Source organism: Hyla sarda, unplaced genomic scaffold (assembly GCF_029499605.1).
Source record: "Hyla sarda isolate aHylSar1 unplaced genomic scaffold, aHylSar1.hap1 scaffold_303, whole genome shotgun sequence".
Lineage (NCBI taxonomy): Eukaryota > Metazoa > Chordata > Amphibia > Anura > Hylidae > Hyla > Hyla sarda.
The window spans coordinates 244,349-271,606 of record NW_026609748.1 but is presented as its reverse complement, the minus strand read 5'-3'; the positions used below and the strand labels follow the sequence as shown (position 1 = coordinate 271,606).

General features: G+C 46.4%; 12 non-coding genes and 1 pseudogene across 12 annotated transcripts; all 13 read left to right on the top strand.

The window, feature by feature from the left end:
• Positions 1–397: 397 nt before the first annotated feature.
• On the top strand, positions 398–557 carry LOC130327841 (U2 spliceosomal RNA; annotated as a pseudogene).
• Positions 558–1,250: 693 nt separating this feature from the next.
• LOC130327834 (U2 spliceosomal RNA) lies at positions 1,251–1,434 on the top strand. The gene has a single exon (XR_008872139.1). It is a non-coding gene; the product is annotated as a U2 spliceosomal RNA (small nuclear RNA).
• Positions 1,435–3,512: 2,078 nt separating this feature from the next.
• Positions 3,513–3,703, top strand: LOC130327786 (U2 spliceosomal RNA). The gene has a single exon (XR_008872096.1). It is a non-coding gene; the product is annotated as a U2 spliceosomal RNA (small nuclear RNA).
• A 2,087-nt stretch (positions 3,704–5,790) lies between these two features.
• LOC130327785 (U2 spliceosomal RNA) lies at positions 5,791–5,981 on the top strand. Its single transcript, XR_008872095.1, has one exon. It is a non-coding gene; the product is annotated as a U2 spliceosomal RNA (small nuclear RNA).
• A 2,088-nt stretch (positions 5,982–8,069) lies between these two features.
• On the top strand, positions 8,070–8,260 carry LOC130327784 (U2 spliceosomal RNA). The gene has a single exon (XR_008872094.1). It is a non-coding gene; the product is annotated as a U2 spliceosomal RNA (small nuclear RNA).
• Positions 8,261–10,354: 2,094 nt separating this feature from the next.
• LOC130327828 (U2 spliceosomal RNA) lies at positions 10,355–10,545 on the top strand. Its single transcript, XR_008872134.1, has one exon. It is a non-coding gene; the product is annotated as a U2 spliceosomal RNA (small nuclear RNA).
• Positions 10,546–12,631: 2,086 nt separating this feature from the next.
• LOC130327783 (U2 spliceosomal RNA) lies at positions 12,632–12,822 on the top strand. Its single transcript, XR_008872093.1, has one exon. It is a non-coding gene; the product is annotated as a U2 spliceosomal RNA (small nuclear RNA).
• A 2,084-nt stretch (positions 12,823–14,906) lies between these two features.
• LOC130327782 (U2 spliceosomal RNA) lies at positions 14,907–15,097 on the top strand. Its single transcript, XR_008872092.1, has one exon. It is a non-coding gene; the product is annotated as a U2 spliceosomal RNA (small nuclear RNA).
• A 2,084-nt stretch (positions 15,098–17,181) lies between these two features.
• Positions 17,182–17,372, top strand: LOC130327781 (U2 spliceosomal RNA). The gene has a single exon (XR_008872091.1). It is a non-coding gene; the product is annotated as a U2 spliceosomal RNA (small nuclear RNA).
• A 2,092-nt stretch (positions 17,373–19,464) lies between these two features.
• LOC130327780 (U2 spliceosomal RNA) lies at positions 19,465–19,655 on the top strand. The gene has a single exon (XR_008872090.1). It is a non-coding gene; the product is annotated as a U2 spliceosomal RNA (small nuclear RNA).
• A 2,083-nt stretch (positions 19,656–21,738) lies between these two features.
• LOC130327778 (U2 spliceosomal RNA) lies at positions 21,739–21,929 on the top strand. The gene has a single exon (XR_008872088.1). It is a non-coding gene; the product is annotated as a U2 spliceosomal RNA (small nuclear RNA).
• A 2,091-nt stretch (positions 21,930–24,020) lies between these two features.
• Positions 24,021–24,211, top strand: LOC130327777 (U2 spliceosomal RNA). The gene has a single exon (XR_008872087.1). It is a non-coding gene; the product is annotated as a U2 spliceosomal RNA (small nuclear RNA).
• A 2,094-nt stretch (positions 24,212–26,305) lies between these two features.
• LOC130327775 (U2 spliceosomal RNA) lies at positions 26,306–26,496 on the top strand. Its single transcript, XR_008872086.1, has one exon. It is a non-coding gene; the product is annotated as a U2 spliceosomal RNA (small nuclear RNA).
• Positions 26,497–27,258: the final 762 nt, after the last annotated feature.

Below are 27,258 nucleotides of genomic sequence, written 5' to 3'. Positions count from 1 at the left end.
ATGTCCTCTATGCTTACAGCTTCCCGTGGGTGTTGGTTTGATACCGTTTGGGGACAGCCAAGGAGGCATCTGCAGGCAACAAAGGTAGGTGTGTGCTTGTGTGTGTGTTTCCTATGCAGATCCTAAGCCCAGTGTCACATGCAAGTAGGAGGAGTAAGAAGGGTTCCTGGCAAATCCGGGTTATGGATTGCATTTAAAAAGGCCCCGTGGGAGTGCAATGGGCCCCTGTCTTGCTGCTTAGCAATAATGGTATGGGTTTAGGTTCTGCTGTGTGTACTGGTGGTTGACTGCCCCCCAGCCCAGAGTGTGCATGGAAAATTGTCTGGCAGCCTCCCTGACAGCAAGCAGTGATAGTGCCCATGAAGGGGACCTTGTTGGGCCCGCCCCTTTCACGGTTATCGCTTCTCGGCCTTTTGGCTAAGATCAAGTGTAGTATCTGTTCTTATCAGTTTTCATGCTGGTGGGGATGGGTGCTGCATGGAGGATGCAGGTGTACCAGGGCTTTCCGGGGCTGGTTCTGAGGAATCAGCTCGACGGCTGCCCCGATGTGACCTGTTCCCTCCGGGTCTCGCCATGAGGCTGAGAGGGTCTAGAGCCGAGGTACTTTTGTGCCTCGGGGAGTGGTGACCCCGAGGTGCCGAAACTCACTGGGAGAATAGACTCACTGAGTTGAAGCACGGGCACCATAATCTCTTCACCTTGTGGCACTCACCTCTTGATTCCCGGCCTTCTGGCTAGGATCAGAGAAATTTTTATAGATCCGGCCGGATGTCCGGGCAGTATATCTGCACACATTCACTTATTTATTTCTTTTTTGTCTCACTGTGTCACTTTTTGCGTGTTGTGTGTTCACAGGATTTGTCAGGATGCGGTAGCCCTTCTGGGTGTCCCTCCTGGCGGTCTAGGGGAGGTGTGTGTGGCCATTAGGTTCCGCAACTCCCTGCAAACACCCCGGGTACTTCTGCTTTGGCAGGGTACCTACCGTAATCGGCTCTGCGGGCAGATACCTTGGCTAACGCCAAGGGGGATGCCGGGAGCATTTGTGGTCCCCTAGTAGCTTCGGCGAAAAGGGACATCGAACCTGGAACCTCGCAGGTACCTTTTGGTCCGGAGGCGAAGGGTAAGGTTTGTTGGGGGGCCTCTCTCCTATCGGAGAAGGGCTTGCGATAGACCGCATCCTTTGTGCACGTTTTTTTAGTGTAACACGTTTGCACTTTTTCTTGCACTTTGGGTGAATCGAAAGCACGTTCCTCGGCTTTAGATAAAAAAAAAAAAAAAAAATCTGTTCTTATCAGTTTAATATCTGATACGTCCCCTATCTGGGGACCATATATTAAATGGATTTTTGAGAACGGGGGCCGATTTCGAAGCTTGCTTCCGTCGCCCTATGCATTGACCCGATATGGCAGTATCTTCGGGTACAGTGCACCACCCCCTTACAGGGTTAAAAAGAAAGATTCCTACTTTCATTGCTACCTGCTTGCTGGCTAGCCAGCTAGCCAGCCCTGTGGGCCTTGCTGCTGCTGCTGCTGCAGCCAAAAAACAAAAGGTGGTGCTGCTGCTGCTTCTGCTTCTGCTTGTGTCTGGCCGCTGTTGGAGCGTCCAGGCACAGGACTTCTGCTGCTGCTGACTAAATGGCCTCCTTAATTGGATCATTTGAGTAGCCAGCACACCTGTGCAGGTAGGGCATGACATGATAGGCAGCTGCCTTGATAGCGGGTGGGTGCTGAATGTTCCTAATTGACAAAATAAGATTAATGCTTATGAAGAAATATAAAATCTCATCCCTTCCCCAATATCGCGCCACACCCCTACCCCTTAATTCCCTGGTTGAACTTGATGGACATATGTCTTTTTTCGACCGTACTAACTATGTAACTATGTAACATAACATGGGGGGGGGGGGTCTCCTGGCTGTTCACACAGGTGTGTCATTGCTGTACATTGACCATGCATTGCTTCTGTGGTATTGCAAAGGCAAAGACAAATGCTTCCAGCCATCCATTGCACTAATGGATTGGTCATCAGCTGGCTGTCTATGTCCCGCATCAATATAGACCAAAGTACAGAGGGTTAGGCTATGCTATTGTGCACCTACCTGATGCATCAGAAGGTGCGAGGCCCTTGCTAAATTCTGTGCACAGACTTTGAGATCTATGCTTTAGACTGTATCTAAACCTGCTCCAACATGGACTGACATTCTGGCCTACTTTCAGCCGATGCGACTTGTCTGTCGCTGAACAGTCGCTTTTTATGTATTCAGCACCTATGTATAATGTTGTAAAAATGCTCTAGAAGCTAAAGTCGCAGAAATGTCACACATATTTGGCCTGCAACTTTCTGTGCGACAAATTCAGACAGGAAAAATCAGTATAAATCCTTAGAAAATTATCCCCCAGTGTCTCCATCTGCTGGCGGTATTGAATAAGCATTGCTGCACTGATGGGGTATGCATTAGACGAAAAAAAAGAAGAAAAAGAAGAATAATACGCCCAGAAAAGAGGCGAAAAGGAGAAAAACGTAAAAAAACGTGAAAAAAAAGTAAGAGGAAGAGAAGGGAAAAAAAGGTGGAAATGGGTTTAAAAGTGATTTCGGCGGAGAAATATATATATATATATATATATATATATATATATATACGCGCACACACACACATATATATAAACGTATTCTCCGTTGAGATATTGCAGCCGCTGCTGTGTCCAGGCCCAGGAGCCTTAGCACTGTGCTGTGATGTCACTCAATACCACTGACATCACTAGGTGTAAACAACATCTCTCCTTTGCTGTGTATGTGACTATGGAGCTGTTTGGTGATGTCGTCTATTATGGCCTTCATAGAAGCAACAGGAGATTGTTGCATCCATCTAGAACCCTCAGAACTACAGTGCTATGATGTCACTCACTTCCACAGGCCTTGCAGAGTGTAAACAACAACAACCCAGCTTTGTTGTGTATGTAACCATAGGGATTTGTGATGTCACCTAGAACCTTCACAGCAGCGACAGCTTTATGAGGAGCATCAGCACTGCTCTGCCTGAGCAGAACCATCACCGCCATAGGTTGTCAAATAACCCGGGTTTAACCCACACAGGTAAGTCCAATGGGGTGCAGGCATGTCCTCTATGCTTACAGCTTCCCGTGGGTGTTGGTTTGATACCGTTTGGGGACAGCCAAGGAGGCATCTGCAGGCAACAAAGGTAGGTGTGTGCTTGTGTGTGTGTTTCCTATGCAGATCCTAAGCCCAGTGTCACATGCAAGTAGGAGGAGTAAGAAGGGTTCCTGGCAAATCCGGGTTATGGATTGCATTTAAAAAGGCCCCGTGGGAGTGCAATGGGCCCCTGTCTTGCTGCTTAGCAATAATGGTATGGGTTTAGGTTCTGCTGTGTGTACTGGTGGTTGACTGCCCCCCAGCCCAGAGTGTGCATGGAAAATTGTCTGGCAGCCTCCCTGACAGCAAGCAGTGATAGGGCCCATGAAGGGGACCTTGTTGGGCCCGCCCCTTTCACGGTTATCGCTTCTCGGCCTTTTGGCTAAGATCAAGTGTAGTATCTGTTCTTATCAGTTTAATATCTGATACGTCCCCTATCTGGGGACCATATATTAAATGGATTTTTGAGAACGGGGGCCGATTTCGAAGCTTGCTTCCGTCGCCCTATGCATTGACCCGATATGGCAGTATCTTCGGGTACAGTGCACCACCCCCTTACAGGGTTAAAAAGAAAGATTCCTACTTTCATTGCTACCTGCTTGCTGGCTAGCCAGCTAGCCAGCCCTGTGGGCCTTGCTGCTGCTGCTGCTGCAGCCAAAAAACAAAAGGTGGTGCTGCTGCTGCTTCTGCTTCTGCTTGTGTCTGGCCGCTGTTGGAGCGTCCAGGCACAGGACTTCTGCTGCTGCTGACTAAATGGCCTCCTTAATTGGATCATTTGAGTAGCCAGCACACCTGTGCAGGTAGGGCATGACATGATAGGCAGCTGCCTTGATAGCGGGTGGGTGCTGAATGTTCCTAATTGACAAAATAAGATTAATGCTTATGAAGAAATATAAAATCTCATCCCTTCCCCAATATCGCGCCACACCCCTACCCCTTAATTCCCTGGTTGAACTTGATGGACATATGTCTTTTTTCGACCGTACTAACTATGTAACTATGTAACATAACATGGGGGGGGGGGTCTCCTGGCTGTTCACACAGGTGTGTCATTGCTGTACATTGACCATGCATTGCTTCTGTGGTATTGCAAAGGCAAAGACAAATGCTTCCAGCCATCCATTGCACTAATGGATTGGTCATCAGCTGGCTGTCTATGTCCCGCATCAATATAGACCAAAGTACAGAGGGTTAGGCTATGCTATTGTGCACCTACCTGATGCATCAGAAGGTGCGAGGCCCTTGCTAAATTCTGTGCACAGACTTTGAGATCTATGCTTTAGACTGTATCTAAACCTGCTCCAACATGGACTGACATTCTGGCCTACTTTCAGCCGATGCGACTTGTCTGTCGCTGAACAGTCGCTTTTTATGTATTCAGCACCTATGTATAATGTTGTAAAAATGCTCTAGAAGCTAAAGTCGCAGAAATGTCACACATATTTGGCCTGCAACTTTCTGTGCGACAAATTCAGACAGGAAAAATCAGTATAAATCCTTAGAAAATTATCCCCCAGTGTCTCCATCTGCTGGCGGTATTGAATAAGCATTGCTGCACTGATGGGGTATGCATTAGACGAAAAAAAAGAAGAAAAAGAAGAATAATACGCCCAGAAAAGAGGCGAAAAGGAGAAAAACGTAAAAAAACGTGAAAAAAAAGTAAGAGGAAGAGAAGGGAAAAAAAGGTGGAAATGGGTTTAAAAGTGATTTCGGCGGAGAATATATATATATATATATATATATATATATATATATATATATATATACGCGCACACACACACATATATATAAACGTATTCTCCGTTGAGATATTGCAGCCGCTGCTGTGTCCAGGCCCAGGAGCCTTAGCACTGTGCTGTGATGTCACTCAATACCACTGACATCACTAGGTGTAAACAACATCTCTCCTTTGCTGTGTATGTGACTATGGAGCTGTTTGGTGATGTCGTCTATTATGGCCTTCATAGAAGCAACAGGAGATTGTTGCATCCATCTAGAACCCTCAGAACTACAGTGCTATGATGTCACTCACTTCCACAGGCCTTGCAGAGTGTAAACAACAACAACCCAGCTTTGTTGTGTATGTAACCATAGGGATTTGTGATGTCACCTAGAACCTTCACAGCAGCGACAGCTTTATGAGGAGCATCAGCACTGCTCTGCCTGAGCAGAACCATCACCGCCATAGGTTGTCAAATAACCCGGGTTTAACCCACACAGGTAAGTCCAATGGGGTGCAGGCATGTCCTCTATGCTTACAGCTTCCCGTGGGTGTTGGTTTGATACCGTTTGGGGACAGCCAAGGAGGCATCTGCAGGCAACAAAGGTAGGTGTGTGCTTGTGTGTGTGTTTCCTATGCAGATCCTAAGCCCAGTGTCACATGCAAGTAGGAGGAGTAAGAAGGGTTCCTGGCAAATCCGGGTTATGGATTGCATTTAAAAAGGCCCCGTGGGAGTGCAATGGGCCCCTGTCTTGCTGCTTAGCAATAATGGTATGGGTTTAGGTTCTGCTGTGTGTACTGGTGGTTGACTGCCCCCCAGCCCAGAGTGTGCATGGAAAATTGTCTGGCAGCCTCCCTGACAGCAAGCAGTGATAGTGCCCATGAAGGGGACCTTGTTGGGCCCGCCCCTTTCAACGGTTATCGCTTCTCGGCCTTTTGGCTAAGATCAAGTGTAGTATCTGTTCTTATCAGTTTAATATCTGATACGTCCCCTATCTGGGGACCATATATTAAATGGATTTTTGAGAACGGGGGCCGATTTCGAAGCTTGCTTCCGTCGCCCTATGCATTGACCCGATATGGCAGTATCTTCGGGTACAGTGCACCACCCCCTTACAGGGTTAAAAAGAAAGATTCCTACTTTCATTGCTACCTGCTTGCTGGCTAGCCAGCTAGCTAGCCCTGTGGGCCTTGCTGCTGCTGCTGCTGCAGCCAAAAAACAAAAGGTGGTGCTGCTGCTGCTTCTGCTTCTGCTTGTGTCTGGCCGCTGTTGGAGCGTCCAGGCACAGGACTTCTGCTGCTGCTGACTAAATGGCCTCCTTAATTGGATCATTTGAGTAGCCAGCACACCTGTGCAGGTAGGGCATGACATGATAGGCAGCTGCCTTGATAGCGGGTGGGTGCTGAATGTTCCTAATTGACAAAATAAGATTAATGCTTATGAAGAAATATAAAATCTCATCCCTTCCCCAATATCGCGCCACACCCCTACCCCTTAATTCCCTGGTTGAACTTGATGGACATATGTCTTTTTTCGACCGTACTAACTATGTAACTATGTAACATAACATGGGGGGGGGGGGTCTCCTGGCTGTTCACACAGGTGTGTCATTGCTGTACATTGACCATGCATTGCTTCTGTGGTATTGCAAAGGCAAAGACAAATGCTTCCAGCCATCCATTGCACTAATGGATTGGTCATCAGCTGGCTGTCTATGTCCCGCATCAATATAGACCAAAGTACAGAGGGTTAGGCTATGCTATTGTGCACCTACCTGATGCATCAGAAGGTGCGAGGCCCTTGCTAAATTCTGTGCACAGACTTTGAGATCTATGCTTTAGACTGTATCTAAACCTGCTCCAACATGGACTGACATCTGGCCTACTTTCAGCCGATGCGACTTGTCTGTCGCTGAACAGTCGCTTTTTATGTATTCAGCACCTATGTATAATGTTGTAAAAATGCTCTAGAAGCTAAAGTCGCAGAAATGTCACACATATTTGGCCTGCAACTTTCTGTGCGACAAATTCAGACAGGAAAAATCAGTATAAATCCTTAGAAAATTATCCCCCAGTGTCTCCATCTGCTGGCGGTATTGAATAAGCATTGCTGCACTGATGGGGTATGGTATGCATTAGACGAAAAAAAAGAAGAAAAAGAAGAATAATACGCCCAGAAAAGAGGCGAAAAGGAGAAAAACGTAAAAAAACGTGAAAAAAAAGTAAGAGGAAGAGAAGGGAAAAAAAGGTGGAAATGGGTTTAAAAGTGATTTCGGCGGAGAAATATATATATATATATATATATATATATATATATATATATATACGCGCACACACACACATATATATAAACGTATTCTCCGTTGAGATATTGCAGCCGCTGCTGTGTCCAGGCCCAGGAGCCTTAGCACTGTGCTGTGATGTCACTCAATACCACTGACATCACTAGGTGTAAACAACATCTCTCCTTTGCTGTGTATGTGACTATGGAGCTGTTTGGTGATGTCGTCTATTATGGCCTTCATAGAAGCAACAGGAGATTGTTGCATCCATCTAGAACCCTCAGAACTACAGTGCTATGATGTCACTCACTTCCACAGGCCTTGCAGAGTGTAAACAACAACAACCCAGCTTTGTTGTGTATGTAACCATAGGGATTTGTGATGTCACCTAGAACCTTCACAGCAGCGACAGCTTTATGAGGAGCATCAGCACTGCTCTGCCTGAGCAGAACCATCACCGCCATAGGTTGTCAAATAACCCGGGTTTAACCCACACAGGTAAGTCCAATGGGGTGCAGGCATGTCCTCTATGCTTACAGCTTCCCGTGGGTGTTGGTTTGATACCGTTTGGGGACAGCCAAGGAGGCATCTGCAGGCAACAAAGGTAGGTGTGTGCTTGTGTGTGTGTTTCCTATGCAGATCCTAAGCCCAGTGTCACATGCAAGTAGGAGGAGTAAGAAGGGTTCCTGGCAAATCCGGGTTATGGATTGCATTTAAAAAGGCCCCGTGGGAGTGCAATGGGCCCCTGTCTTGCTGCTTAGCAATAATGGTATGGGTTTAGGTTCTGCTGTGTGTACTGGTGGTTGACTGCCCCCCAGCCCAGAGTGTGCATGGAAAATTGTCTGGCAGCCTCCCTGACAGCAAGCAGTGATAGTGCCCATGAAGGGGACCTTGTTGGGCCCGCCCCTTTCACGGTTATCGCTTCTCGGCCTTTTGGCTAAGATCAAGTGTAGTATCTGTTCTTATCAGTTTAATATCTGATACGTCCCCTATCTGGGGACCATATATTAAATGGATTTTTGAGAACGGGGGCCGATTTCGAAGCTTGCTTCCGTCGCCCTATGCATTGACCCGATATGGCAGTATCTTCGGGTACAGTGCACCACCCCCTTACAGGGTTAAAAAGAAAGATTCCTACTTTCATTGCTACCTGCTTGCTGGCTAGCCAGCTAGCCAGCCCTGTGGGCCTTGCTGCTGCTGCTGCTGCAGCCAAAAAACAAAAGGTGGTGCTGCTGCTGCTTCTGCTTCTGCTTGTGTCTGGCCGCTGTTGGAGCGTCCAGGCACAGGACTTCTGCTGCTGCTGACTAAATGGCCTCCTTAATTGGATCATTTGAGTAGCCAGCACACCTGTGCAGGTAGGGCATGACATGATAGGCAGCTGCCTTGATAGCGGGTGGGTGCTGAATGTTCCTAATTGACAAAATAAGATTAATGCTTATGAAGAAATATAAAATCTCATCCCTTCCCCAATATCGCGCCACACCCCTACCCCTTAATTCCCTGGTTGAACTTGATGGACATATGTCTTTTTTCGACCGTACTAACTATGTAACTATGTAACATAACATGGGGGGGGGGGGTCTCCTGGCTGTTCACACAGGTGTGTCATTGCTGTACATTGACCATGCATTGCTTCTGTGGTATTGCAAAGGCAAAGACAAATGCTTCCAGCCATCCATTGCACTAATGGATTGGTCATCAGCTGGCTGTCTATGTCCCGCATCAATATAGACCAAAGTACAGAGGGTTAGGCTATGCTATTGTGCACCTACCTGATGCATCAGAAGGTGCGAGGCCCTTGCTAAATTCTGTGCACAGACTTTGAGATCTATGCTTTAGACTGTATCTAAACCTGCTCCAACATGGACTGACATTCTGGCCTACTTTCAGCCGATGCGACTTGTCTGTCGCTGAACAGTCGCTTTTTATGTATTCAGCACCTATGTATAATGTTGTAAAAATGCTCTAGAAGCTAAAGTCGCAGAAATGTCACACATATTTGGCCTGCAACTTTCTGTGCGACAAATTCAGACAGGAAAAATCAGTATAAATCCTTAGAAAATTATCCCCCAGTGTCTCCATCTGCTGGCGGTATTGAATAAGCATTGCTGCACTGATGGGGTATGCATTAGACGAAAAAAAAGAAGAAAAAGAAGAATAATACGCCCAGAAAAGAGGCGAAAAGGAGAAAAACGTAAAAAAACGTGAAAAAAAAGTAAGAGGAAGAGAAGGGAAAAAAAGGTGGAAATGGGTTTAAAAGTGATTTCGGCGGAGAAATATATATATATATATATATATATATATATATATATATATATATATATATATACGCGCACACACACACATATATATAAACGTATTCTCCGTTGAGATATTGCAGCCGCTGCTGTGTCCAGGCCCAGGAGCCTTAGCACTGTGCTGTGATGTCACTCAATACCACTGACATCACTAGGTGTAAACAACATCTCTCCTTTGCTGTGTATGTGACTATGGAGCTGTTTGGTGATGTCGTCTATTATGGCCTTCATAGAAGCAACAGGAGATTGTTGCATCCATCTAGAACCCTCAGAACTACAGTGCTATGATGTCACTCACTTCCACAGGCCTTGCAGAGTGTAAACAACAACAACCCAGCTTTGTTGTGTATGTAACCATAGGGATTTGTGATGTCACCTAGAACCTTCACAGCAGCGACAGCTTTATGAGGAGCATCAGCACTGCTCTGCCTGAGCAGAACCATCACCGCCATAGGTTGTCAAATAACCCGGGTTTAACCCACACAGGTAAGTCCAATGGGGTGCAGGCATGTCCTCTATGCTTACAGCTTCCCGTGGGTGTTGGTTTGATACCGTTTGGGGACAGCCAAGGAGGCATCTGCAGGCAACAAAGGTAGGTGTGTGCTTGTGTGTGTGTTTCCTATGCAGATCCTAAGCCCAGTGTCACATGCAAGTAGGAGGAGTAAGAAGGGTTCCTGGCAAATCCGGGTTATGGATTGCATTTAAAAAGGCCCCGTGGGAGTGCAATGGGCCCCTGTCTTGCTGCTTAGCAATAATGGTATGGGTTTAGGTTCTGCTGTGTGTACTGGTGGTTGACTGCCCCCCAGCCCAGAGTGTGCATGGAAAATTGTCTGGCAGCCTCCCTGACAGCAAGCAGTGATAGTGCCCATGAAGGGGACCTTGTTGGGCCCGCCCCTTTCACGGTTATCGCTTCTCGGCCTTTTGGCTGAGATCAAGTGTAGTATCTGTTCTTATCAGTTTAATATCTGATACGTCCCCTATCTGGGGACCATATATTAAATGGATTTTTGAGAACGGGGGCCGATTTCGAAGCTTGCTTCCGTCGCCCTATGCATTGACCCGATATGGCAGTATCTTCGGGTACAGTGCACCACCCCCTTACAGGGTTAAAAAGAAAGATTCCTACTTTCATTGCTACCTGCTTGCTGGCTAGCCAGCTAGCCAGCCCTGTGGGCCTTGCTGCTGCTGCTGCTGCAGCCAAAAAACAAAAGGTGGTGCTGCTGCTGCTTCTGCTTCTGCTTGTGTCTGGCCGCTGTTGGAGCGTCCAGGCACAGGACTTCTGCTGCTGCTGACTAAATGGCCTCCTTAATTGGATCATTTGAGTAGCCAGCACACCTGTGCAGGTAGGGCATGACATGATAGGCAGCTGCCTTGATAGCGGGTGGGTGCTGAATGTTCCTAATTGACAAAATAAGATTAATGCTTATGAAGAAATATAAAATCTCATCCCTTCCCCAATATCGCGCCACACCCCTACCCCTTAATTCCCTGGTTGAACTTGATGGACATATGTCTTTTTTCGACCGTACTAACTATGTAACTATGTAACATAACATGGGGGGGGGGGGTCTCCTGGCTGTTCACACAGGTGTGTCATTGCTGTACATTGACCATGCATTGCTTCTGTGGTATTGCAAAGGCAAAGACAAATGCTTCCAGCCATCCATTGCACTAATGGATTGGTCATCAGCTGGCTGTCTATGTCCCGCATCAATATAGACCAAAGTACAGAGGGTTAGGCTATGCTATTGTGCACCTACCTGATGCATCAGAAGGTGCGAGGCCCTTGCTAAATTCTGTGCACAGACTTTGAGATCTATGCTTTAGACTGTATCTAAACCTGCTCCAACATGGACTGACATTCTGGCCTACTTTCAGCCGATGCGACTTGTCTGTCGCTGAACAGTCGCTTTTTATGTATTCAGCACCTATGTATAATGTTGTAAAAATGCTCTAGAAGCTAAAGTCGCAGAAATGTCACACATATTTGGCCTGCAACTTTCTGTGCGACAAATTCAGACAGGAAAAATCAGTATAAATCCTTAGAAAATTATCCCCCAGTGTCTCCATCTGCTGGCGGTATTGAATAAGCATTGCTGCACTGATGGGGTATGCATTAGACGAAAAAAAAGAAGAAAAAGAAGAATAATACGCCCAGAAAAGAGGCGAAAAGGAGAAAAACGTAAAAAAACGTGAAAAAAAAGTAAGAGGAAGAGAAGGGAAAAAAAGGTGGAAATGGGTTTAAAAGTGATTTCGGCGGAGAAATATATATATATATATATATATATATATATATATATATATATATATGCGCACACACACACATATATATAAACGTATTCTCCGTTGAGATATTGCAGCCGCTGCTGTGTCCAGGCCCAGGAGCCTTAGCACTGTGCTGTGATGTCACTCAATACCACTGACATCACTAGGTGTAAACAACATCTCTCCTTTGCTGTGTATGTGACTATGGAGCTGTTTGGTGATGTCGTCTATTATGGCCTTCATAGAAGCAACAGGAGATTGTTGCATCCATCTAGAACCCTCAGAACTACAGTGCTATGATGTCACTCACTTCCACAGGCCTTGCAGAGTGTAAACAACAACAACCCAGCTTTGTTGTGTATGTAACCATAGGGATTTGTGATGTCACCTAGAACCTTCACAGCAGCGACAGCTTTATGAGGAGCATCAGCACTGCTCTGCCTGAGCAGAACCATCACCGCCATAGGTTGTCAAATAACCCGGGTTTAACCCACACAGGTAAGTCCAATGGGGTGCAGGCATGTCCTCTATGCTTACAGCTTCCCGTGGGTGTTGGTTTGATACCGTTTGGGGACAGCCAAGGAGGCATCTGCAGGCAACAAAGGTAGGTGTGTGCTTGTGTGTGTGTTTCCTATGCAGATCCTAAGCCCAGTGTCACATGCAAGTAGGAGGAGTAAGAAGGGTTCCTGGCAAATCCGGGTTATGGATTGCATTTAAAAAGGCCCCGTGGGAGTGCAATGGGCCCCTGTCTTGCTGCTTAGCAATAATGGTATGGGTTTAGGTTCTGCTGTGTGTACTGGTGGTTGACTGCCCCCCAGCCCAGAGTGTGCATGGAAAATTGTCTGGCAGCCTCCCTGACAGCAAGCAGTGATAGTGCCCATGAAGGGGACCTTGTTGGGCCCGCCCCTTTCACGGTTATCGCTTCTCGGCCTTTTGGCTAAGATCAAGTGTAGTATCTGTTCTTATCAGTTTAATATCTGATACGTCCCCTATCTGGGGACCATATATTAAATGGATTTTTGAGAACGGGGGCCGATTTCGAAGCTTGCTTCCGTCGCCCTATGCATTGACCCGATATGGCAGTATCTTCGGGTACAGTGCACCACCCCCTTACAGGGTTAAAAAGAAAGATTCCTACTTTCATTGCTACCTGCTTGCTGGCTAGCCAGCTAGCCAGCCCTGTGGGCCTTGCTGCTGCTGCTGCTGCAGCCAAAAAACAAAAGGTGGTGCTGCTGCTGCTTCTGCTTCTGCTTGTGTCTGGCCGCTGTTGGAGCGTCCAGGCACAGGACTTCTGCTGCTGCTGACTAAATGGCCTCCTTAATTGGATCATTTGAGTAGCCAGCACACCTGTGCAGGTAGGGCATGACATGATAGGCAGCTGCCTTGATAGCGGGTGGGTGCTGAATGTTCCTAATTGACAAAATAAGATTAATGCTTATGAAGAAATATAAAATCTCATCCCTTCCCCAATATCGCGCCACACCCCTACCCCTTAATTCCCTGGTTGAACTTGATGGACATATGTCTTTTTTCGACCGTACTAACTATGTAACTATGTAACATAACATGGGGGGGGGGGGTCTCCTGGCTGTTCACACAGGTGTGTCATTGCTGTACATTGACCATGCATTGCTTCTGTGGTATTGCAAAGGCAAAGACAAATGCTTCCAGCCATCCATTGCACTAATGGATTGGTCATCAGCTGGCTGTCTATGTCCCGCATCAATATAGACCAAAGTACAGAGGGTTAGGCTATGCTATTGTGCACCTACCTGATGCATCAGAAGGTGCGAGGCCCTTGCTAAATTCTGTGCACAGACTTTGAGATCTATGCTTTAGACTGTATCTAAACCTGCTCCAACATGGACTGACATTCTGGCCTACTTTCAGCCGATGCGACTTGTCTGTCGCTGAACAGTCGCTTTTTATGTATTCAGCACCTATGTATAATGTTGTAAAAATGCTCTAGAAGCTAAAGTCGCAGAAATGTCACACATATTTGGCCTGCAACTTTCTGTGCGACAAATTCAGACAGGAAAAATCAGTATAAATCCTTAGAAAATTATCCCCCAGTGTCTCCATCTGCTGGCGGTATTGAATAAGCATTGCTGCACTGATGGGGTATGCATTAGACGAAAAAAAAGAAGAAAAAGAAGAATAATACGCCCAGAAAAGAGGCGAAAAGGAGAAAAACGTAAAAAAACGTGAAAAAAAAGTAAGAGGAAGAGAAGGGAAAAAAAGGTGGAAATGGGTTTAAAAGTGATTTCGGCGGAGAAATATATATATATATATATATATATATATATATATATATATATACGCGCACACACACACATATATATAAACGTATTCTCCGTTGAGATATTGCAGCCGCTGCTGTGTCCAGGCCCAGGAGCCTTAGCACTGTGCTGTGATGTCACTCAATACCACTGACATCACTAGGTGTAAACAACATCTCTCCTTTGCTGTGTATGTGACTATGGAGCTGTTTGGTGATGTCGTCTATTATGGCCTTCATAGAAGCAACAGGAGATTGTTGCATCCATCTAGAACCCTCAGAACTACAGTGCTATGATGTCACTCACTTCCACAGGCCTTGCAGAGTGTAAACAACAACAACCCAGCTTTGTTGTGTATGTAACCATAGGGATTTGTGATGTCACCTAGAACCTTCACAGCAGCGACAGCTTTATGAGGAGCATCAGCACTGCTCTGCCTGAGCAGAACCATCACCGCCATAGGTTGTCAAATAACCCGGGTTTAACCCACACAGGTAAGTCCAATGGGGTGCAGGCATGTCCTCTATGCTTACAGCTTCCCGTGGGTGTTGGTTTGATACCGTTTGGGGACAGCCAAGGAGGCATCTGCAGGCAACAAAGGTAGGTGTGTGCTTGTGTGTGTGTTTCCTATGCAGATCCTAAGCCCAGTGTCACATGCAAGTAGGAGGAGTAAGAAGGGTTCCTGGCAAATCCGGGTTATGGATTGCATTTAAAAAGGCCCCGTGGGAGTGCAATGGGCCCCTGTCTTGCTGCTTAGCAATAATGGTATGGGTTTAGGTTCTGCTGTGTGTACTGGTGGTTGACTGCCCCCCAGCCCAGAGTGTGCATGGAAAATTGTCTGGCAGCCTCCCTGACAGCAAGCAGTGATAGTGCCCATGAAGGGGACCTTGTTGGGCCCGCCCCTTTCACGGTTATCGCTTCTCGGCCTTTTGGCTAAGATCAAGTGTAGTATCTGTTCTTATCAGTTTAATATCTGATACGTCCCCTATCTGGGGACCATATATTAAATGGATTTTTGAGAACGGGGGCCGATTTCGAAGCTTGCTTCCGTCGCCCTATGCATTGACCCGATATGGCAGTATCTTCGGGTACAGTGCACCACCCCCTTACAGGGTTAAAAAGAAAGATTCCTACTTTCATTGCTACCTGCTTGCTGGCTAGCCAGCTAGCCAGCCCTGTGGGCCTTGCTGCTGCTGCTGCTGCAGCCAAAAAACAAAAGGTGGTGCTGCTGCTGCTTCTGCTTCTGCTTGTGTCTGGCCGCTGTTGGAGCGTCCAGGCACAGGACTTCTGCTGCTGCTGACTAAATGGCCTCCTTAATTGGATCATTTGAGTAGCCAGCACACCTGTGCAGGTAGGGCATGACATGATAGGCAGCTGCCTTGATAGCGGGTGGGTGCTGAATGTTCCTAATTGACAAAATAAGATTAATGCTTATGAAGAAATATAAAATCTCATCCCTTCCCCAATATCGCGCCACACCCCTACCCCTTAATTCCCTGGTTGAACTTGATGGACATATGTCTTTTTTCGACCGTACTAACTATGTAACTATGTAACATAACATGGGGGGGGGGGGTCTCCTGGCTGTTCACACAGGTGTGTCATTGCTGTACATTGACCATGCATTGCTTCTGTGGTATTGCAAAGGCAAAGACAAATGCTTCCAGCCATCCATTGCACTAATGGATTGGTCATCAGCTGGCTGTCTATGTCCCGCATCAATATAGACCAAAGTACAGAGGGTTAGGCTATGCTATTGTGCACCTACCTGATGCATCAGAAGGTGCGAGGCCCTTGCTAAATTCTGTGCACAGACTTTGAGATCTATGCTTTAGACTGTATCTAAACCTGCTCCAACATGGACTGACATTCTGGCCTACTTTCAGCCGATGCGACTTGTCTGTCGCTGAACAGTCGCTTTTTATGTATTCAGCACCTATGTATAATGTTGTAAAAATGCTCTAGAAGCTAAAGTCGCAGAAATGTCACACATATTTGGCCTGCAACTTTCTGTGCGACAAATTCAGACAGGAAAAATCAGTATAAATCCTTAGAAAATTATCCCCCAGTGTCTCCATCTGCTGGCGGTATTGAATAAGCATTGCTGCACTGATGGGGTATGCATTAGACGAAAAAAAAGAAGAAAAAGAAGAATAATACGCCCAGAAAAGAGGCGAAAAGGAGAAAAACGTAAAAAAACGTGAAAAAAAAGTAAGAGGAAGAGAAGGGAAAAAAAGGTGGAAATGGGTTTAAAAGTGATTTCGGCGGAGAAATATATATATATATATATATATATATATATATATATATATATACGCGCACACACACACATATATATAAACGTATTCTCCGTTGAGATATTGCAGCCGCTGCTGTGTCCAGGCCCAGGAGCCTTAGCACTGTGCTGTGATGTCACTCAATACCACTGACATCACTAGGTGTAAACAACATCTCTCCTTTGCTGTGTATGTGACTATGGAGCTGTTTGGTGATGTCGTCTATTATGGCCTTCATAGAAGCAACAGGAGATTGTTGCATCCATCTAGAACCCTCAGAACTACAGTGCTATGATGTCACTCACTTCCACAGGCCTTGCAGAGTGTAAACAACAACAACCCAGCTTTGTTGTGTATGTAACCATAGGGATTTGTGATGTCACCTAGAACCTTCACAGCAGCGACAGCTTTATGAGGAGCATCAGCACTGCTCTGCCTGAGCAGAACCATCACCGCCATAGGTTGTCAAATAACCCGGGTTTAACCCACACAGGTAAGTCCAATGGGGTGCAGGCATGTCCTCTATGCTTACAGCTTCCCGTGGGTGTTGGTTTGATACCGTTTGGGGACAGCCAAGGAGGCATCTGCAGGCAACAAAGGTAGGTGTGTGCTTGTGTGTGTGTTTCCTATGCAGATCCTAAGCCCAGTGTCACATGCAAGTAGGAGGAGTAAGAAGGGTTCCTGGCAAATCCGGGTTATGGATTGCATTTAAAAAGGCCCCGTGGGAGTGCAATGGGCCCCTGTCTTGCTGCTTAGCAATAATGGTATGGGTTTAGGTTCTGCTGTGTGTACTGGTGGTTGACTGCCCCCCAGCCCAGAGTGTGCATGGAAAATTGTCTGGCAGCCTCCCTGACAGCAAGCAGTGATAGTGCCCATGAAGGGGACCTTGTTGGGCCCGCCCCTTTCACGGTTATCGCTTCTCGGCCTTTTGGCTAAGATCAAGTGTAGTATCTGTTCTTATCAGTTTAATATCTGATACGTCCCCTATCTGGGGACCATATATTAAATGGATTTTTGAGAACGGGGGCCGATTTCGAAGCTTGCTTCCGTCGCCCTATGCATTGACCCGATATGGCAGTATCTTCGGGTACAGTGCACCACCCCCTTACAGGGTTAAAAAGAAAGATTCCTACTTTCATTGCTACCTGCTTGCTGGCTAGCCAGCTAGCCAGCCCGCCCTGTGGGCCTTGCTGCTGCTGCTGCTGCAGCCAAAAAACAAAAGGTGGTGCTGCTGCTGCTTCTGCTTCTGCTTGTGTCTGGCCGCTGTTGGAGCGTCCAGGCACAGGACTTCTGCTGCTGCTGACTAAATGGCCTCCTTAATTGGATCATTTGAGTAGCCAGCACACCTGTGCAGGTAGGGCATGACATGATAGGCAGCTGCCTTGATAGCGGGTGGGTGCTGAATGTTCCTAATTGACAAAATAAGATTAATGCTTATGAAGAAATATAAAATCTCATCCCTTCCCCAATATCGCGCCACACCCCTACCCCTTAATTCCCTGGTTGAACTTGATGGACATATGTCTTTTTTCGACCGTACTAACTATGTAACTATGTAACATAACATGGGGGGGGGGGGTCTCCTGGCTGTTCACACAGGTGTGTCATTGCTGTACATTGACCATGCATTGCTTCTGTGGTATTGCAAAGGCAAAGACAAATGCTTCCAGCCATCCATTGCACTAATGGATTGGTCATCAGCTGGCTGTCTATGTCCCGCATCAATATAGACCAAAGTACAGAGGGTTAGGCTATGCTATTGTGCACCTACCTGATGCATCAGAAGGTGCGAGGCCCTTGCTAAATTCTGTGCACAGACTTTGAGATCTATGCTTTAGACTGTATCTAAACCTGCTCCAACATGGACTGACATTCTGGCCTACTTTCAGCCGATGCGACTTGTCTGTCGCTGAACAGTCGCTTTTTATGTATTCAGCACCTATGTATAATGTTGTAAAAATGCTCTAGAAGCTAAAGTCGCAGAAATGTCACACATATTTGGCCTGCAACTTTCTGTGCGACAAATTCAGACAGGAAAAATCAGTATAAATCCTTAGAAAATTATCCCCCAGTGTCTCCATCTGCTGGCGGTATTGAATAAGCATTGCTGCACTGATGGGGTATGCATTAGACGAAAAAAAAGAAGAAAAAGAAGAATAATACGCCCAGAAAAGAGGCGAAAAGGAGAAAAACGTAAAAAAACGTGAAAAAAAAGTAAGAGGAAGAGAAGGGAAAAAAAGGTGGAAATGGGTTTAAAAGTGATTTCGGCGGAGAAATATATATATATATATATATATATATATATATATATATATATATATACGCGCACACACACACATATATATAAACGTATTCTCCGTTGAGATATTGCAGCCGCTGCTGTGTCCAGGCCCAGGAGCCTTAGCACTGTGCTGTGATGTCACTCAATACCACTGACATCACTAGGTGTAAACAACATCTCTCCTTTGCTGTGTATGTGACTATGGAGCTGTTTGGTGATGTCGTCTATTATGGCCTTCATAGAAGCAACAGGAGATTGTTGCATCCATCTAGAACCCTCAGAACTACAGTGCTATGATGTCACTCACTTCCACAGGCCTTGCAGAGTGTAAACAACAACAACCCAGCTTTGTTGTGTATGTAACCATAGGGATTTGTGATGTCACCTAGAACCTTCACAGCAGCGACAGCTTTATGAGGAGCATCAGCACTGCTCTGCCTGAGCAGAACCATCACCGCCATAGGTTGTCAAATAACCCGGGTTTAACCCACACAGGTAAGTCCAATGGGGTGCAGGCATGTCCTCTATGCTTACAGCTTCCCGTGGGTGTTGGTTTGATACCGTTTGGGGACAGCCAAGGAGGCATCTGCAGGCAACAAAGGTAGGTGTGTGCTTGTGTGTGTGTTTCCTATGCAGATCCTAAGCCCAGTGTCACATGCAAGTAGGAGGAGTAAGAAGGGTTCCTGGCAAATCCGGGTTATGGATTGCATTTAAAAAGGCCCCGTGGGAGTGCAATGGGCCCCTGTCTTGCTGCTTAGCAATAATGGTATGGGTTTAGGTTCTGCTGTGTGTACTGGTGGTTGACTGCCCCCCAGCCCAGAGTGTGCATGGAAAATTGTCTGGCAGCCTCCCTGACAGCAAGCAGTGATAGTGCCCATGAAGGGGACCTTGTTGGGCCCGCCCCTTTCACGGTTATCGCTTCTCGGCCTTTTGGCTAAGATCAAGTGTAGTATCTGTTCTTATCAGTTTAATATCTGATACGTCCCCTATCTGGGGACCATATATTAAATGGATTTTTGAGAACGGGGGCCGATTTCGAAGCTTGCTTCCGTCGCCCTATGCATTGACCCGATATGGCAGTATCTTCGGGTACAGTGCACCACCCCCTTACAGGGTTAAAAAGAAAGATTCCTACTTTCATTGCTACCTGCTTGCTGGCTAGCCAGCTAGCCAGCCCTGTGGGCCTTGCTGCTGCTGCTGCTGCAGCCAAAAAACAAAAGGTGGTGCTGCTGCTGCTTCTGCTTCTGCTTGTGTCTGGCCGCTGTTGGAGCGTCCAGGCACAGGACTTCTGCTGCTGCTGACTAAATGGCCTCCTTAATTGGATCATTTGAGTAGCCAGCACACCTGTGCAGGTAGGGCATGACATGATAGGCAGCTGCCTTGATAGCGGGTGGGTGCTGAATGTTCCTAATTGACAAAATAAGATTAATGCTTATGAAGAAATATAAAATCTCATCCCTTCCCCAATATCGCGCCACACCCCTACCCCTTAATTCCCTGGTTGAACTTGATGGACATATGTCTTTTTTCGTCCGTACTAACTATGTAACTATGTAACATAACATGGGGGGGGGGGGGTCTCCTGGCTGTTCACACAGGTGTGTCATTGCTGTACATTGACCATGCATTGCTTCTGTGGTATTGCAAAGGCAAAGACAAATGCTTCCAGCCATCCATTGCACTAATGGATTGGTCATCAGCTGGCTGTCTATGTCCCGCATCAATATAGACCAAAGTACAGAGGGTTAGGCTATGCTATTGTGCACCTACCTGATGCATCAGAAGGTGCGAGGCCCTTGCTAAATTCTGTGCACAGACTTTGAGATCTATGCTTTAGACTGTATCTAAACCTGCTCCAACATGGACTGACATTCTGGCCTACTTTCAGCCGATGCGACTTGTCTGTCGCTGAACAGTCGCTTTTTATGTATTCAGCACCTATGTATAATGTTGTAAAAATGCTCTAGAAGCTAAAGTCGCAGAAATGTCACACATATTTGGCCTGCAACTTTCTGTGCGACAAATTCAGACAGGAAAAATCAGTATAAATCCTTAGAAAATTATCCCCCAGTGTCTCCATCTGCTGGCGGTATTGAATAAGCATTGCTGCACTGATGGGGTATGCATTAGACGAAAAAAAAGAAGAAAAAGAAGAATAATACGCCCAGAAAAGAGGCGAAAAGGAGAAAAACGTAAAAAAACGTGAAAAAAAAGTAAGAGGAAGAGAAGGGAAAAAAAGGTGGAAATGGGTTTAAAAGTGATTTCGGCGGAGAAATATATATATATATATATATATATATATATATATATATATACGCGCACACACACACATATATATAAACGTATTCTCCGTTGAGATATTGCAGCCGCTGCTGTGTCCAGGCCCAGGAGCCTTAGCACTGTGCTGTGATGTCACTCAATACCACTGACATCACTAGGTGTAAACAACATCTCTCCTTTGCTGTGTATGTGACTATGGAGCTGTTTGGTGATGTCGTCTATTATGGCCTTCATAGAAGCAACAGGAGATTGTTGCATCCATCTAGAACCCTCAGAACTACAGTGCTATGATGTCACTCACTTCCACAGGCCTTGCAGAGTGTAAACAACAACAACCCAGCTTTGTTGTGTATGTAACCATAGGGATTTGTGATGTCACCTAGAACCTTCACAGCAGCGACAGCTTTATGAGGAGCATCAGCACTGCTCTGCCTGAGCAGAACCATCACCGCCATAGGTTGTCAAATAACCCGGGTTTAACCCACACAGGTAAGTCCAATGGGGTGCAGGCATGTCCTCTATGCTTACAGCTTCCCGTGGGTGTTGGTTTGATACCGTTTGGGGACAGCCAAGGAGGCATCTGCAGGCAACAAAGGTAGGTGTGTGCTTGTGTGTGTGTTTCCTATGCAGATCCTAAGCCCAGTGTCACATGCAAGTAGGAGGAGTAAGAAGGGTTCCTGGCAAATCCGGGTTATGGATTGCATTTAAAAAGGCCCCGTGGGAGTGCAATGGGCCCCTGTCTTGCTGCTTAGCAATAATGGTATGGGTTTAGGTTCTGCTGTGTGTACTGGTGGTTGACTGCCCCCCAGCCCAGAGTGTGCATGGAAAATTGTCTGGCAGCCTCCCTGACAGCAAGCAGTGATAGTGCCCATGAAGGGGACCTTGTTGGGCCCGCCCCTTTCACGGTTATCGCTTCTCGGCCTTTTGGCTAAGATCAAGTGTAGTATCTGTTCTTATCAGTTTAATATCTGATACGTCCCCTATCTGGGGACCATATATTAAATGGATTTTTGAGAACGGGGGCCGATTTCGAAGCTTGCTTCCGTCGCCCTATGCATTGACCCGATATGGCAGTATCTTCGGGTACAGTGCACCACCCCCTTACAGGGTTAAAAAGAAAGATTCCTACTTTCATTGCTACCTGCTTGCTGGCTAGCCAGCTAGCCAGCCCTGTGGGCCTTGCTGCTGCTGCTGCTGCTGCTGCAGCCAAAAAACAAAAGGTGGTGCTGCTGCTGCTTCTGCTTCTGCTTGTGTCTGGCCGCTGTTGGAGCGTCCAGGCACAGGACTTCTGCTGCTGCTGACTAAATGGCCTCCTTAATTGGATCATTTGAGTAGCCAGCACACCTGTGCAGGTAGGGCATGACATGATAGGCAGCTGCCTTGATAGCGGGTGGGTGCTGAATGTTCCTAATTGACAAAATAAGATTAATGCTTATGAAGAAATATAAAATCTCATCCCTTCCCCAATATCGCGCCACACCCCTACCCCTTAATTCCCTGGTTGAACTTGATGGACATATGTCTTTTTTCGACCGTACTAACTATGTAACTATGTAACATAACATGGGGGGGGGGGTCTCCTGGCTGTTCACACAGGTGTGTCATTGCTGTACATTGACCATGCATTGCTTCTGTGGTATTGCAAAGGCAAAGACAAATGCTTCCAGCCATCCATTGCACTAATGGATTGGTCATCAGCTGGCTGTCTATGTCCCGCATCAATATAGACCAAAGTACAGAGGGTTAGGCTATGCTATTGTGCACCTACCTGATGCATCAGAAGGTGCGAGGCCCTTGCTAAATTCTGTGCACAGACTTTGAGATCTATGCTTTAGACTGTATCTAAACCTGCTCCAACATGGACTGACATTCTGGCCTACTTTCAGCCGATGCGACTTGTCTGTCGCTGAACAGTCGCTTTTTATGTATTCAGCACCTATGTATAATGTTGTAAAAATGCTCTAGAAGCTAAAGTCGCAGAAATGTCACACATATTTGGCCTGCAACTTTCTGTGCGACAAATTCAGACAGGAAAAATCAGTATAAATCCTTAGAAAATTATCCCCCAGTGTCTCCATCTGCTGGCGGTATTGAATAAGCATTGCTGCACTGATGGGGTATGCATTAGACGAAAAAAAAGAAGAAAAAGAAGAATAATACGCCCAGAAAAGAGGCGAAAAGGAGAAAAACGTAAAAAAACGTGAAAAAAAAGTAAGAGGAAGAGAAGGGAAAAAAAGGTGGAAATGGGTTTAAAAGTGATTTCGGCGGAGAAATATATATATATATATATATATATATATATATATATATATATATACGCGCACACACACACATATATATAAACGTATTCTCCGTTGAGATATTGCAGCCGCTGCTGTGTCCAGGCCCAGGAGCCTTAGCACTGTGCTGTGATGTCACTCAATACCACTGACATCACTAGGTGTAAACAACATCTCTCCTTTGCTGTGTATGTGACTATGGAGCTGTTTGGTGATGTCGTCTATTATGGCCTTCATAGAAGCAACAGGAGATTGTTGCATCCATCTAGAACCCTCAGAACTACAGTGCTATGATGTCACTCACTTCCACAGGCCTTGCAGAGTGTAAACAACAACAACCCAGCTTTGTTGTGTATGTAACCATAGGGATTTGTGATGTCACCTAGAACCTTCACAGCAGCGACAGCTTTATGAGGAGCATCAGCACTGCTCTGCCTGAGCAGAACCATCACCGCCATAGGTTGTCAAATAACCCGGGTTTAACCCACACAGGTAAGTCCAATGGGGTGCAGGCATGTCCTCTATGCTTACAGCTTCCCGTGGGTGTTGGTTTGATACCGTTTGGGGACAGCCAAGGAGGCATCTGCAGGCAACAAAGGTAGGTGTGTGCTTGTGTGTGTGTTTCCTATGCAGATCCTAAGCCCAGTGTCACATGCAAGTAGGAGGAGTAAGAAGGGTTCCTGGCAAATCCGGGTTATGGATTGCATTTAAAAAGGCCCCGTGGGAGTGCAATGGGCCCCTGTCTTGCTGCTTAGCAATAATGGTATGGGTTTAGGTTCTGCTGTGTGTACTGGTGGTTGACTGCCCCCCAGCCCAGAGTGTGCATGGAAAATTGTCTGGCAGCCTCCCTGACAGCAAGCAGTGATAGTGCCCATGAAGGGGACCTTGTTGGGCCCGCCCCTTTCACGGTTATCGCTTCTCGGCCTTTTGGCTAAGATCAAGTGTAGTATCTGTTCTTATCAGTTTAATATCTGATACGTCCCCTATCTGGGGACCATATATTAAATGGATTTTTGAGAACGGGGGCCGATTTCGAAGCTTGCTTCCGTCGCCCTATGCATTGACCCGATATGGCAGTATCTTCGGGTACAGTGCACCACCCCCTTACAGGGTTAAAAAGAAAGATTCCTACTTTCATTGCTACCTGCTTGCTGGCTAGCCAGCTAGCCAGCCCTGTGGGCCTTGCTGCTGCTGCTGCTGCAGCCAAAAAACAAAAGGTGGTGCTGCTGCTGCTTCTGCTTCTGCTTGTGTCTGGCCGCTGTTGGAGCGTCCAGGCACAGGACTTCTGCTGCTGCTGACTAAATGGCCTCCTTAATTGGATCATTTGAGTAGCCAGCACACCTGTGCAGGTAGGGCATGACATGATAGGCAGCTGCCTTGATAGCGGGTGGGTGCTGAATGTTCCTAATTGACAAAATAAGATTAATGCTTATGAAGAAATATAAAATCTCATCCCTTCCCCAATATCGCGCCACACCCCTACCCCTTAATTCCCTGGTTGAACTTGATGGACATATGTCTTTTTTCGACCGTACTAACTATGTAACTATGTAACATAACATGGGGGGGGGGGTCTCCTGGCTGTTCACACAGGTGTGTCATTGCTGTACATTGACCATGCATTGCTTCTGTGGTATTGCAAAGGCAAAGACAAATGCTTCCAGCCATCCATTGCACTAATGGATTGGTCATCAGCTGGCTGTCTATGTCCCGCATCAATATAGACCAAAGTACAGAGGGTTAGGCTATGCGATTGTGCACCTACCTGATGCATCAGAAGGTGCGAGGCCCTTGCTAAATTCTGTGCACAGACTTTGAGATCTATGCTTTAGACTGTATCTAAACCTGCTCCAACATGGACTGACATTCTGGCCTACTTTCAGCCGATGCGACTTGTCTGTCGCTGAACAGTCGCTTTTTATGTATTCAGCACCTATGTATAATGTTGTAAAAATGCTCTAGAAGCTAAAGTCGCAGAAATGTCACACATATTTGGCCTGCAACTTTCTGTGCGACAAATTCAGACAGGAAAAATCAGTATAAATCCTTAGAAAATTATCCCCCAGTGTCTCCATCTGCTGGCGGTATTGAATAAGCATTGCTGCACTGATGGGGTATGCATTAGACGAAAAAAAAGAAGAAAAAGAAGAATAATACGCCCAGAAAAGAGGCGAAAAGGAGAAAAACGTAAAAAAACGTGAAAAAAAAGTAAGAGGAAGAGAAGGGAAAAAAAGGTGGAAATGGGTTTAAAAGTGATTTCGGCGGAGAATATATATATATATATATATATATATATATATATATATATATATATATATATATACGCGCACACACACACATATATATAAACGTATTCTCCGTTGAGATATTGCAGCCGCTGCTGTGTCCAGGCCCAGGAGCCTTAGCACTGTGCTGTGATGTCACTCAATACCACTGACATCACTAGGTGTAAACAACATCTCTCCTTTGCTGTGTATGTGACTATGGAGCTGTTTGGTGATGTTGTCTATTATGGCCTTCAAAGAAGCAACAGGAGATTGTTGCATCCATCTAGAACCCTCAGAACTACAGTGCTATGATGTCACTCACTTCCACAGGCCTTGCAGAGTGTAAACAACAACAACCCAGCTTTGTTGTGTATGTAACCATAGGGATTTGTGATGTCACCTAGAACCTTCACAGCAGCGACAGCTTTATGAGGAGCATCAGCACTGCTCTGCCTGAGCAGAACCATCACCGCCATAGGTTGTCAAATAACCCGGGTTTAACCCACACAGGTAAGTCCAATGGGGTGCAGGCATGTCCTCTATGCTTACAGCTTCCCGTGGGTGTTGGTTTGATACCGTTTGGGGACAGCCAAGGAGGCATCTGCAGGCAACAAAGGTAGGTGTGTGCTTGTGTGTGTGTTTCCTATGCAGATCCTAAGCCCAGTGTCACATGCAAGTAGGAGGAGTAAGAAGGGTTCCTGGCAAATCCGGGTTATGGATTGCATTTAAAAAGGCCCCGTGGGAGTGCAATGGGCCCCTGTCTTGCTGCTTAGCAATAATGGTATGGGTTTAGGTTCTGCTGTGTGTACTGGTGGTTGACTGCCCCCCAGCCCAGAGTGTGCATGGAAAATTGTCTGGCAGCCTCCCTGACAGCAAGCAGTGATAGTGCCCATGAAGGGGACCTTGTTGGGCCCGCCCCTTTCACGGTTATCGCTTCTCGGCCTTTTGGCTAAGATCAAGTGTAGTATCTGTTCTTATCAGTTTAATATCTGATACGTCCCCTATCTGGGGACCATATATTAAATGGATTTTTGAGAACGGGGGCCGATTTCGAAGCTTGCTTCCGTCGCCCTATGCATTGACCCGATATGGCAGTATCTTCGGGTACAGTGCACCACCCCCTTACAGGGTTAAAAAGAAAGATTCCTACTTTCATTGCTACCTGCTTGCTGGCTAGCCAGCTAGCCAGCCCTGTGGGCCTTGCTGCTGCTGCTGCTGCAGCCAAAAAACAAAAGGTGGTGCTGCTGCTGCTTCTGCTTCTGCTTGTGTCTGGCCGCTGTTGGAGCGTCCAGGCACAGGACTTCTGCTGCTGCTGACTAAATGGCCTCCTTAATTGGATCATTTGAGTAGCCAGCACACCTGTGCAGGTAGGGCATGACATGATAGGCAGCTGCCTTGATAGCGGGTGGGTGCTGAATGTTCCTAATTGACAAAATAAGATTAATGCTTATGAAGAAATATAAAATCTCATCCCTTCCCCAATATCGCGCCACACCCCTACCCCTTAATTCCCTGGTTGAACTTGATGGACATATGTCTTTTTTCGACCGTACTAACTATGTAACTATGTAACATAACATGGGGGGGGGGGGGTCTCCTGGCTGTTCACACAGGTGTGTCATTGCTGTACATTGACCATGCATTGCTTCTGTGGTATTGCAAAGGCAAAGACAAATGCTTCCAGCCATCCATTGCACTAATGGATTGGTCATCAGCTGGCTGTCTATGTCCCGCATCAATATAGACCAAAGTACAGAGGGTTAGGCTATGCTATTGTGCACCTACCTGATGCATCAGAAGGTGCGAGGCCCTTGCTAAATTCTGTGCACAGACTTTGAGATCTATGCTTTAGACTGTATCTAAACCTGCTCCAACATGGACT